General features: G+C 30.4%; 2 pseudogenes; one reads left to right on the forward strand and one right to left on the reverse strand.

Annotated features, from left to right (window-relative positions):
* The first annotated feature begins 2,457 nt into the window (after positions 1–2,457).
* LOC114743947 (rust resistance kinase Lr10-like) lies at positions 2,458–3,883 on the forward strand (annotated as a pseudogene).
* Positions 3,884–9,115: 5,232 nt separating this feature from the next.
* On the reverse strand, positions 9,116–10,989 carry LOC114743959 (rust resistance kinase Lr10-like; annotated as a pseudogene).
* Between the last annotated feature and the right edge of the window lie 1,581 nt (positions 10,990–12,570).

Genomic DNA, 12,570 nt, shown 5'->3' on the forward strand with positions numbered 1-12,570 from the left:
CCTCAAGCCACGGGATCTTTATGATATGGGTGATGGTGACATTATTTACGACAGTGAACCCTTCCAACCCTCGAATTTTGAAGACTTCTTTCCTCAAGGAGATGATAATTTGCCAATTATCAGGTACACGTCTTTTCTTAAATTATTTAAATAATTAACTACTAATTACTAATTTTTTCCAAATACATTATAAATTTAACAAATTTTTTTAAAATGTGTCCTTTCAGGCCGGATGATGATGGAGAATAGCAGCATCCAAAATAAATTATTAAAAAAATTTTCCGTCCATAAATACATATGTATAAATTAAAATTCGTACAGTTTTTTTAAAAATAAAAAAAATTTAATTTGTAGCGGTTACATAACCGCTACAAATTTATTTTACAAAATTGTAATTTGTAGCGGTTATTAACCGCTACAAATACATATCTAAAATTAAAATTCGTTCAGATTTTAAAAATAAAAAAAATTAAATTTGTAGCGGTTAATAACCGCTACAATATAACCGCTACAAAATACTAGCGGTTATATATACGCTAGAAAATGAATAACAGCTACAAAATGCAATAAAACGCTACAAAAACACCGCTACAAATGTGTCGCTGATCTCTATAAATACCATATCTTTTCTACATTCATTTACTCCATCTCTTTTCTTTCCTCTCCTATTCTTCTTCATAATTCTCTCTTTTTTTCTTACTATCTCATATGGTGGTTTTTTTCTCTTTACTGTATGATAAGTGAATTTTATTTTATAATTCATTGTATCTTTTATTTGTTTTTATTTAAAATTTACTAACATATTTATTTCTCCTTTTCTTTCAGATTTTTCTTCTCCACACTTGTCATGCCCTCCTCAACTGATTCAAATACTCATCAACCTAACACTATAGGTTCAATATTACAAAATATATCATCTTCAATTCAACTATCTTATTAAATATTCAATTAAATTATCTTATTAAATTAAATTCACTTCTTTTGACACATTCATAATTTAATTACATATTGTTTATTACAAAATTTAAATATATAAAATGTAACATATAACTAATTATACAAATTAACAAAAATTCTTCAACATAATTTATTTAATGGTTTTTAAAATTATAATATGAAAAACCATAAATTTTTTTTCTGGCACGGTAAACATTTCTAGCGGTTCCAAACCGCTAGAAATATTTCGTCAAATTTAAATTTTGCGCCAAAATTTCTAGCGGTTCAAACCACTAGAAAATTTTATTGTCGCCATTCCAAAAATTTAATTGGCAGGAAAATTTAATTTTCCGAACATTTCTAGCGGTTCTTTAACTGCTAGAAATTTCCGCGCGCTACTGAAATTATTTAATTCCCGGCAAAATAGATTTGGTTTAGCATGTTTCTAGTGGTTATAAAACCGCTAAAAATTTTATTACGGGAACATTTTCTAGCGGTTTTATAACCGCTAGAAATGTTTCTCCTTCAGATATTTTCTAGCGGTTAAAAACCGCTAGAAAGTTTCTAGCGTTTTGACCATGATGTGTAGCGGTTGCCATAACCGCTAGAAATTTTTTCTTGCACCTGTTTTTCTAGCGGTTTTGTTAACCGCTACAAATGTTAATTGTTGCGGTTAAAACCGCTAGAAATGTATCACTCTAACCGCTACAATTGACATATTTTTTTGTAGTGAGTCAATTCAAAGCTTTTACTTATGTTGCATCGTAAATCATGAGCCATGACAAACAATTTCGGTCACCTCTGGCCAATCCAATGCTTTTCTTAAATAGTGCCAAGGATCATGGTAAACAATTTTGATCAACTCTGATCAATACAAAGCTTTTCCTTAACTAACACCATAAACCATAACAAACAATTTTGGTCAAATGTGAGCAATCCAAAGCTTTTTACTTTAGCAGCATCATAGACCACGACAACAATTTTAACCCACAGTGGACTTCCAAGTCAATTCCTTCTTCTCCTTGCTTTCATTCTAAATGAAATATGTGTCGTGTCACCTAACATTTATTGGTATCCCAATCCAAGTTTCATGTACAACTTGGAAAAGAAAATATTTGCTTACCATGTTTTGCTATTGCAGATTTTTGTTGTTGGTGATATTCCAACTATCAATGTTCCTTGTGAAACAAGGGAATGGTGTGAAACAGCATGTGGCTAATGATAAAACTATTCCATTCCATCTCTATGACCATGGTAGGATGGTTGAGTTCCCGTCTATCCCTGCTCTTGAAGGAGTAAGTCTCTATGTTTATGACAGGGACTATAAATCCCACATCTTACACACAGAGGATCCAGAGGGTTGTCTTACCAGACTCTTTCTACAACATCATCTCTACAATTCATCCATTTATCCTTTAGAGTTTTATGATATGACCAAAGAAAATGTTACTTTCTTCAATTGTTCTTCACTTGGGTCGAGATACCTTAGACAAACACTTTTCCAATTCATCTGCACAAGATATGGTGGTCTGCCCAATTTATGCTGTTTCCTCTGAAGATAGCATCCTGGAGTGGGACCTAGCTTTCTGCACCAAGATGTTTCAGGTAGTTTCTCCAATTTCCGCAATGTGCCTTCAGAGAAACGTCTTGCAAATCAAATTTCCACAACCAAATTCTGATGTTGAAAAGCATAAAACCAGGAAGATTCTTGGAATTGTTTTCCCAGGTGCTTATGAAAATCATTGACTTTGCTTTTCCTCTTTTTCTCTTTTTCCCCCTCTCAACATGGCTTTTGGTATGTTCCTCTAATTGAAATTTGATGTTTAATTTACATGCTTCTGTAACACCAGGTTCAATTCCACTGGCGTTGGTGTTCATTGTGTGCTTTTACATGTATCTCTATTTCAAAGAGAAAGGAGATGATCAAGTGAGATTGGAAAAGTTTTTGGAGGATTACAAGGTACATAAGCCTACTAGATTTTCTTATGCTGACCTGAAATGAATCACAAATCATTTCAAGCATAAATCAGGTGAAGGAGCTCATGGAGAAGTGTTTAAAGGTAAGTTATCTACGAAAATCCAAGTGGCTGTGAAAGTACTCAATAATTCAGAGAGCGATAGGCAAGAGTTCATCAATGAAGTGGGGACTGTGGGCAAAATTCATCACATCAATATTGTTCGTTTGCTAGGCTTTTGCGCTGATGGTTTTCATCGTGCTCTTGTTTATGACTTCTTTCCAAATGGTTCCCTTCAGAAGTTCATATCTTCGCCAGACAACAAAGAAAATTTCCTTGGATGGTTGAAGTTGCAATAGTTAGCCCTTTCCATAGCTCAAGGGATTGAATATCTTCATCAAGGTTGTGATTACCGAATTCTTCACTTTGACATCAATCCTCGTAATGTGTTGTTAGATCATAATTTTACTCCAAAAATTTCTAATTTTGGTCTAATTAAATTGTGTTCTAAAAATCAAAGTACAATATCAATAACAGTAGCTAGAGGAACTTTAGGCTACATTACACCTGAAATCTTCTCTCGAAACTTTGGAAATGTGTCATATAAAGCAGATATTTACAGTTATGGAATGCTACTACTAGAAATGGTTGGTGGAAGGAAAAATGTTGACACTAATCCAGAAATCTTACAAGTGTTATACCCAAAATGGATCCATAGTTTGATGGAAGGAGGTGATATAAGTATCCACATAGAAGATGAAGATGACATTAAGATTGCAAGAAAACTGGCAATTGTGGGACTTTGGTGCATTCAATGGCATCCAATAAATCGTCCTTCCATGAAGACCATTATTCAAATGTTGGACGAAGAGGTTGATAAATTAAAGGTGCCTCCCACTCCATTTGACTTTGCCACTTCAACTAATACGAGTACCATAATTCCTACCAGACACTTGAATTTAGAGTTCGAAGTGATTCATGAATTCGAATAAATACTTGGGTGTGTATGAATACATGTAATTTTTATTTTTATTGAGAGTATTTTGTGAGGCTTGTAATATTATTTTCATGTTTATCCATAGATGAAATCAATTATTATCTATTTCCGTTACATGTGCAGATTGATGCTTTTTGTTTAATGCTATCTCTTGTCTTTAATATACAAGTAAGTTGACTAATTTAAGCAAATTAAGAAAATTAAATAAGTTAGTTATTTATAATAAATAGTTATTGTCTTCTTTAAAATATCCTTGTTGATCATGTGTATTGGCTAGAACTATCATTTGATAAAACATTTAATATGTCCAACTATTAAAAGGACTAATTGGGACAAAGTAAATTAAAATCTTATATTTAAGACTAAATTGAATGTCAAACTAGCTCTTATATTAAGGATTGTAGGTAGTATATTATATTATGCAGAACATTTTGTTATGTTAATGTTGTGGATATTAATAAAAGATTAAGGTACATCTAGCACTTAGAAAATTTTTTTAAAGTATATATAGCATCATAAAATAATTTATGGTGGAATTTGACCTCAGAAATTTTAAAAGTCGAGCAATCTCACCTGTGTAAGCAGCCCACAACCATCTGTTTGGCCAAAAAAAAAAAAGCAGCCCACAACCATCCGTTAACTCCCTCCTGTATTTTTTTGTCCGTATTCTTTCACGAATGTTGCCAGGCTTTTGAAGATGGATCTGTGATCCGGCGTGAATCGACATGTCAGATGAAGAAGGAGACGATGGAAAAGAAAAGCAACGATGGAGATTTTTATAGTTGAGGGACAACAGATACGGATCAGAAATGGAATACAATGGGGAAGAAGCAAGAAGCAGAAAGATGAAATCTTGAATTAGGGACTCCTTGAAAGAGCTATGATCACTACGAGGAAATGAGCATGGGCAATCTGAATAGAGACGCCATTAATTAAAAGCATATATGCTGATATGTCCTCGTCATCAGTTTCTGTGCGATCACTTTTTCCCCATTTTACCTTTTTAGCATCTTCAATAAAAGAGAGGCATAGCCATAGCCCATAACACAAGCACTGCCAAGATGATCACCTCCCTGCTTTCATTGGACGGTCTAGGTTGTATTATACTACTTCTGGTTATATTCGGTCATTAATATAAGAACTAGTTTAACTTTTAATTTAGTACAAAATATAAGACTCTAAATCCACTTTGTCTCTCATATTTATCTATTTTTTTAAAGTAGCTTTTGTAGTAGTTAAACATATTAAATGTTCGATCAAATAGTAATTTTAACTATATATAATTAGTAAGAGTATTTTAGAAAAAAACATTACTAATTATTACAAATAATTAACTCAACAAACTTTATTAATCTACTTAAACTAGTGAACTAACTATTATACTAAGAATGGAAGGCAGTAGTGTTGAGTACGTGATACTGAATGAAGACTATTTTAGGAAACCAGTTATCCATTGTCTTGGAAAACAATCCCGTTTTTATAGTCATCGTTTACTGTTATGACTTCTAAATTCTCCGCAATATTATTCCATTCATTTATTTTTAACTGTGGAGATCTATTTTTGTAAGCGATCTTTTCCAAATTATGCACACAGCTCAAAGCGCTCATTTATGCTTGCTCATGGGACAGGATACTATTCCGATCCCGTATCTCGTCCCTATTTCAAAATTTTTTTCTTTACAAACCAACGTAATTTAGGTTTAGATTTTTTTTTATATTGTAGTTTTTATTTTTTATTAGGCTTCTGAATATAAAAACATTTTAAAAATATATTATATAAAAAGCTCAATTACATGATGTAAAAAGCTTGTAAAAACAATATTGTAAAAAAAGAATTACCATAAAAAACACTATATAATGTTTTTATGAATTATTTTATTGAGAAATGAGATTTTATTGAGATAACATTATAATCTAATAGCTGAAAATCACTATAAAAATAATTATTCTTCAAAAAAGAATTGAATAATCTAATAAAAATTATTAATAAATAATTTTTTTTAAAAAAAAAACTTTGGGACGGGACGGACGAGCCCGTCCTACATCCTGTCTCATCATGGTTACCATAGTGGTTGTGGTCCCATCCGAAATTTTTTTTCTTCTCCCAAATTAATTGGGACAGGACAAACTGAACACTCTCAAATTTATTATTGGTTTGAAACGTTTATTTTACCCTTTTTTTATTTTCTTTTCTCCATATTAATTAGTCCTACATAAATTTTATATTTGAAATGTTTTATAGTGAAGTTACTTCATACTAGTCATTATTGGGTCTGTTAGGATTAACGGTAGAAAAAGTAACTTATTTTAAATTTGACTTTTAGAAAAGTGAGAATAAATAAAAATTAGATTTCGTAGTGTGATTTGTGTTTGAATTGGCTTTTATAGAAGTTAGTTTGTAAAGTGAAAAAGTTATTTAGATTATAATTAAATGAATAAGCTTAGTTTGCAGAGTGACCAAAATGAGTATAATTTTTATTAAATAATAAAAAATAATTAAAAATATGAATTTACAAAATATAATAATTTTAGATTAGTATAATATGAAAAATTTATATTTAATTAGTAAAATAGATTTAAATTAGAAATCATATTAATATGAAAATTTTTGAACCAATTAATATTACGTAGTTAATTGGATAATATACTCTGTATAATTTACTTAAATATAGAATGAAAATAATATTAAAAATTAAAAATATTATAACAATCGCTAAGATTGTTTTACAATATTAAAACAAATAACTATAAACTGATTGAAAAGTACAAAGAATATATAGAGAGAAGTATAAGAACAACATAGACATAAGGGCAAAAATGTCTTTTAATTTTAAAAAAACTACTTTTGTATAAGTTATAAGTAAGTTTTAGGTATTTTTGTAACCGTGTTTAAAAAAACAGTTTTTGATCCATAAGTCAGATTGGCCAAAAACTATAACAAACAGCTCTCAAATTTGCAAACTGACTTATAACACCTATGAGTTACTTTTTTTCCTTCCAAGATGCCATGCCAAACAGACTGATTATGTTAATGATTTATGTGTGTGTTCCCATTGCTACCAGATGAGGAGATTCACTACTTTAGCTCATATTTGAGCAACTAACTGATTAGTGGTTAATATGCAAATTCATCCATAAATATTTTCATCATTTCACAATAAAATATGGTTAGGACTCAGAACTGCTACAAAATCCGATATAATTAGAATGGGCAGCATAAGCAGTCAATTCTGATGCCAAAAAAAGAAAAATAAATAAATAAGCAGTCAACCCCCCGGGGGGAGGGGAATTAGTCTCTTTCTATCAATTTTTATGAATTTTCTCATGGAACATGTTTCATAATTGAATTGTAATCGCCTCATTTAATTGGGTTTAATTTTCAATCAAATAGCATCATGTGGAAAATTAGAGACACTTGTTTACCACACCGTGTTGTTCACGTTGATGAATTTTTGCAAAATAACACCTCCCGTACTAAATATAAGCATGTTTAATATTCAATTTAGTTTTAAATATAAGACCTTAATTTACTTGTCTCTCATAAGGCAGTCTTTGTAATATTTGCACAGATTAAGATTTTATTAAATGCTAGTTTTTGCTAACACACATTATTAGTGAAAATATTTTTAAAAAAATAACATATATTTATTACAAATAACTAACTTAATTAATTTTTTTATTCTACTTAAATTAGTTAGTTAACTCTTAGATTAAAGACAAGAAGTAGTACGATAACTTTTTAAGACCTTTTCATCTCTATGCAACTGCAGAGAAAATAACAAATAGAGATCATGAAATGAAATTAAACATAAATAAGGATCCCAAAATTTTAGAAATAACCGTCAAAGATCTTAATGGGTTTTTGCAAAAATAAAAAAAAAGTTAATATGCAAAAATACCTATTAACATTTTTCAAAATATGCCTGACGTCATATACTTCTCTCATGTGCAATTTTATCATTTGATAGGTAGTTTTGTATCTTAACTCAAAATAAAATGTGGCATGATGAAAATGCTCTCCCTGCATCTCTCCTTTGCTGCTGCGGACGACCTTTTTTTGGTTTTTTGGCGGCCAACCTTATTGGCACTAGTTTTTGACAAAACTTATAACATGTGCAATCAATATAAGGATTATTTTAAAAAAGATAGATAAATATGTGAGATAAAGTAAATTGAGATCTTATATTTAAAACTGAATTAAATTTCTAACTATATCTTATATTAAGCATATGAGGTAATATTTTAAAGGTAGTGGGGTTCAAAATTCCTAGAAGTTTTTTTTAAAACAAAAAAAATAAATTACAACCGGAGCTGCCGAAAATTTCACATTTGAATTGTCACCTAGCATCGCTTTGGTTTTGGCAAAATATGAAGCAAGAATCATTGCGAAGGCAACGGCATTTAATTGGTTTTTGGTTTATGGGTTGGTCCATTGTGGGGCACATTTTTTGCGCATTCAGTTTCTAAATGGGTCCCAAAGTGAATGATAAAAACTGAAAAAGAGGAATTGGTTTTTGGTTTCCTTTTTGACCGGGAATTAGTTCTTGTTTTACTAAAAAGAAAATCTGATTATTGATGAAATTTAGTCACGGCATTTAATTAGTGGCGGAATTTTCAATAATTTTTTTTGTCAGTAATGAACTATTTTCTTTTGTAGTGTTGGCTTCATCCATATGTATTAGTATAATTAATTTGAAAAACCAAATATTAAAACTATATGATCATTATTTCTGAAGTTTTAATCCTAGAAAAAAGAGCCGATTATGCTTCCGGAATTCTGGGCATCTTTTGAGCTGCTGCATGCTATATTGCTATTTGTGTTATATTATGACAATTCATTAGAAAAATTGCACACAAAAATGTTAAACCTCATAATGTGTGTTTGTGTATGTTAGCAACGTCAAATACAGAGGCGAATGCAAATAAGTAGTTAGACAGAAATATCTATTTCAATTAAAGATTTTGATCGATGATTATTGCTTCACAGATATATATTACATTGCACATTATGAGCTTGAAAGAGAATAGTAGTCTCTGCGTTGCGCATATCGCATATCATTACTAATAATGAAAGCAAGATGCTGAATTACTAAGGCAAAACCCAAATCACAATAACTAAATAGTTCCATCAAACCCAAATATGAGATTGTATAAAAAAAAAGTACAAATATGATAAGTCCAAACTTTGAATAGGTACCAGCTATGACCCCCTCTTTTCAATTGCATATTAATTTCCATTACTTGTGCCCTCACCTAGATTGTTATGAGAATGTCCAGAAGTAGTGGATATTGTTTGGTCGGTGTCGGTGTCGGACATGTGATCCGCTAAAACAGTCTCATTTGAGTACAGGGAAGGTTTTGGGGGCAGTTCAAGACTTTCCATATCATTTGCTTCTAACATCTCTATCACTTTGCTCATTGAAAGACGATCAACAGGTTTTAGCGGTATACACCAGAGTGTTATTATGATCATTTTTTTTTTTTTGCTAAATCCTTTTCTTCTTTTGTTAGATCCTCCATTTCTATATCTTTATCATCATCCAGTTGATCATAAATCCACAAGGTAAAGTAAAGTTGGCTTGAACATTCTGCATGTGGGTACAAGTTTCTTCTTCTCCCGGCCATTTCCATTAAAGCATTCCAAAACTATAAACATTTGCCTTATAAGACACTCCAATATTCTTGTAAAACAATTCAGGAGCCATGTATCCTATTGAACTTCTCGCTGCAGTCAAAGTGACAACACTATCATCAACAGCATATAATCTTGCCAGCCCAAAATCTGAAATCTTTGGAGTGAAACTATTATCAAGAAGAATGTTATGAGGCTTGATATCAAAATGCAATATTTACATGTCACAACCATGATGAAGATAAGCAATCCCATGGGCCACCCCTAAAGATATCTCATATATTTTGTGATAACTCAAGGAGATGCTTTCTTCTCTAGAAAAAATGTATTTGTCCAAAGACCCTCTGGACATGAATTCGTATATAAGAGCACGATTTGTTCCTTCTAGACAAAAACCAACAAGATGTACCGCATTAAAATGATGTATCCTCCCAAGTGCTGCCACTTCACTGATAAATTCTTGGCCATCAGCTTTGGATTTGCCCAATATTTTGATAGCAACTTCGGGTCCACTCCTAAACTTCCCTTTGTAAACAGTGCCAAAGCCACCTTCACCTAACTTATTCCTGAAACCTTGGGTCATTGTCTTCAAATCCTTGTAAGAGTACCTTATTGGAATGAGGTCATGAAGTCGTATAAAATCTTCCATATCTTCATACATTGATAAATGTCTCCTATGGCATTTATAAAGCAATAGCGCAAATAGGAATATGATGCCAAATAAAAATCTGGTTGTGATGATTGGCAAAACAACTCTTCCACTAGCTAGTCCTAATGTGATTGCAAGATTTGTTAGACTAAAATCATAGTGACTATAGTGATGGTAAGTACTCATCTTCACTATTTGCCGAAATCCTGCAAATATGTAGAGTTTCATAAATATTAGATGTTTGGTTATTCAAAAAAAGATAACTACACCTGGATCAAATATTTCATTTTCTCATTATGTATTACATTATGAATATTTCTTCTGGAAGTAAAGAATATTTTACAATAATCATAAATTGTATAACTGTGTTGGTTAAAAATAGAGTACCTTTTCATTTTCTTTCACTCTGTTTTAAATGGATATATAAAAGAGGGGTAACCATAATGGTGATGAGCAAATATATAGCTAATTACCAGACACATAAATATTGTGCAAATAAAATAAGGGCTTATCATCACCTAGGACTAACTCAAGTAGTGACAATGCTAGGAATAGGATGGAAAGATAAAAATATCGTTTAATCCTCATGATGTAACCCCCCCAAAAAAAAAAAAGACCAGCTATATTGTTTTAGTTAATTCATTACTAGTTTAATTTAATATATTAATTATTCGTTTTTAAAACTTTGAAACAAAGTTATGGGCAAATATGGAATAAATTAAAAGATTATAAATAAAAAAAATTAGACAGAATCTTACCTTTATAAATTCCATAGATATAATCTGCAAGAAAATTTAACAGAATAAGTCAACAATGTCAAGGGCGGCTATAAAAGTGAATAACAAAAAAAAAAAAAACGAACGGTGTTGCAGGTGAGAAGATTTTGTTTCGTAGAATACTCCAACTTGCCTTTTTTGTTTTGTTTTTTTTTTCCCCCAGCCCAACGCATCTTTTTTTTTTAATTATAGACTATTTTCTTTTTAAATTTACAAAACTACTTTTTTTTTTGGGTAGAAAGAACAAAATTATTGTTTATATTTTAAATAAGACCTCACACCCATAAATTTATTTGTCATTTTAAACGAATATCAAAGTTGGTACATTTTCAAACACCATATCCAAAAACTCAATCTGAGCTAATCCAACCTTTTCTTTTTTTTCTTTTTCTTTTTTTATGGAGAGCATGATCTTATATTGTTCAGCAAAAATAGTTGAGTTTTTTAATTTTAACATATGTATAATTCATTTTAATCACTCAATGTCATCTTTTTCCCCCTTTTATTGAAACATTTGGAAAGGCAGCCTTAATGGATGATTTCTTTTAGCAAAAGTAGCCTTAATGAATTATTTAAGGAAAAATACTATAAAATACCTGTTAAATTTCAAAATGATACATAGATAATGCTGACTATTTCTATAACGATTTTTACAGGTCAAATTTACTTTTTTATCATTTTAAAATTAAGCTGGTATTTTTTTATATCATTTTTCTTAATTTAAAAGGAGGTTATATTTGAAGCGTGCCCGAACTAAACTAAGCATTAACAGTAAATTATACCTTCTGCAAATATGCGCAGCTTCGATAGTGGTGCTACATCATGAAAACCGAAGAAGATTAAAAGATAAATAAGTAACTTTAATAAGCGTACTCCGGGAAGAAAAAAACATAACATAAGCATATAATATTAGCAATATTGACACAAACTGACCAAGAGAGGAAGTAATTTCTATTTAGTTTTAAAAAATAAAGGGATGACACAAAATCAAATAGAACCTTTCGCTTTCTTTAAATGAAGACAGAAAATAGATGGAAAAAAAAATAAACTTCTTATATAAGCTTTTTCTTTAAAAAAAATAAATAATATCCTTTCTATATATATACAGTTTATTAGGTTTATAATATACCACTTCTGGTTTTTAAGATAAGAGTTAACTGACTAATTTGAATAGATTAAAAAAACTAGTTCAGTTTATTATTTATAATAAATAGATTTTTTAAAAAAATATTCTTACTAATCAAGTGTATTGTTAGAACTACTATTATTACAAAGACTATATCTGAAAAAAATAGATAAATATGAAAGGTAAAGTGAATTGAGATCTTATATTTATAATCAAAATAAAAGTTAAATAAACTTTTGTATTAAGGACCGAAAGTAATAAAACATTAGTTAGGCTTTTCGCAAATAAAGAAATATTAATTAAGTCATTAAATATATTTTAAATTAATAAAATTATATATTTTATCCCCATGATTGGAAAATTCTCTTCCCCTTCCCCTCTTGTCTTTGTAACAGAATAAAAGTAAAACACTATCGTTAATTGCTTTGTTGAGCTCTTATATTTCGAGCCAAACTTTCCAAGCTGGAGTATGTGCGCGTGCATATAATCTGTAAATGCG

The sequence above is a fragment of the Neltuma alba genome, unplaced genomic scaffold, assembly GCF_004799145.2.
Source record: "Neltuma alba isolate B1F8T4 unplaced genomic scaffold, ASM479914v2 tig00000677_pilon, whole genome shotgun sequence".
In the NCBI taxonomy this organism is placed as follows: Eukaryota; Viridiplantae; Streptophyta; class Magnoliopsida; order Fabales; family Fabaceae; genus Neltuma; species Neltuma alba.